Here is a 1,086-nt window from a genome sequence, read left to right on the forward strand (position 1 = left end):
ACAAGGAGAAAAGCAGAAGAAACTCATCAAGGAGCTGGAAGCTGAGAAGAAGAAGCATCTGACAGTCATAGATGGTCTAAATGGTGAGATAACCTTGCTGACCTCTAAGCTAGATCAAATGATAAAATCCATCAGAATGCTGAATAAAGGAACTGACACTTTGGAAGAGATTCTAAAGGTGGGTCAGAAATCAGGAACCATGTCTGGGTTAGGCTTTGTTAAGAAATCCTCAACTGAACTCAAAAGCTCAAAGGCTGAAGTTCAGAAAATCAAGCAGAAGTCACAACCAATGTCACAACATCAAGGAAACAGGAGGAGTAACCATCAGAAGAAGAAATTTTAAAGATGGAGATGTCACTACTGTGGTAGATTTGGTCACATAAAACCCTTCTGTTACAGGCTGCATGGTTATCCTAACCAGACCCCTCAGATCAGACCTAAGCAGAAGGCATCTAAGCATAATGCCCCCATCAAGAAACAACAATGGGTTGCTAGATTAGCTCACACAGCTCTAAGGGCATCTACCAGAGAAGACTGGTACTTTGATAGTGGCTGCTCAAGACATATGACTGGTATGGATAATTTATTAGTGGATATACAACCTCATACTACCAGTTATATGACCTTTGGTGATGGTGCTAAAGGAAAAATCAAAGGTGTTGGTAAGCTGGACAGTTCTGGAGTTCCAGAACTGAATAATGTGTTGTTAGTAAAAGGACTAACTGCTAACTCATCAGCATAAGCCAGCTGTGTGATCAAGGTTTCTATGTTCAGTTCACTAAGGAATTATGTTTTGTGACGAATGGAGATAGTCAGGAAGTTATGAGAGGATCCAGATCCAAAGATAACTGCTATCTATGGGAACCTAAAGTCTCAAACTACTCCTCAATTTGCTCCTCAGCCAAGGAAGAACAGGAGGTGAAGCTGTGGCATAGACGTCTTGGTCATCTTCATTTAAGAGGAATGGAAAAGATCATAACCAAGGAAGCAGTTAGAGGAATCCCAAAGATGCTTATTGATGAAGGAAGAGTCTGTGGAGAATGCCAGGTTGGCAAGCAAATCAAGATGTCACATCCTAAGCTGGGA

The sequence above is a fragment of the Lathyrus oleraceus genome, chromosome 3 (genome assembly GCF_024323335.1).
Source record: "Lathyrus oleraceus cultivar Zhongwan6 chromosome 3, CAAS_Psat_ZW6_1.0, whole genome shotgun sequence".
NCBI lineage: Eukaryota > Viridiplantae > Streptophyta > Magnoliopsida > Fabales > Fabaceae > Lathyrus > Lathyrus oleraceus.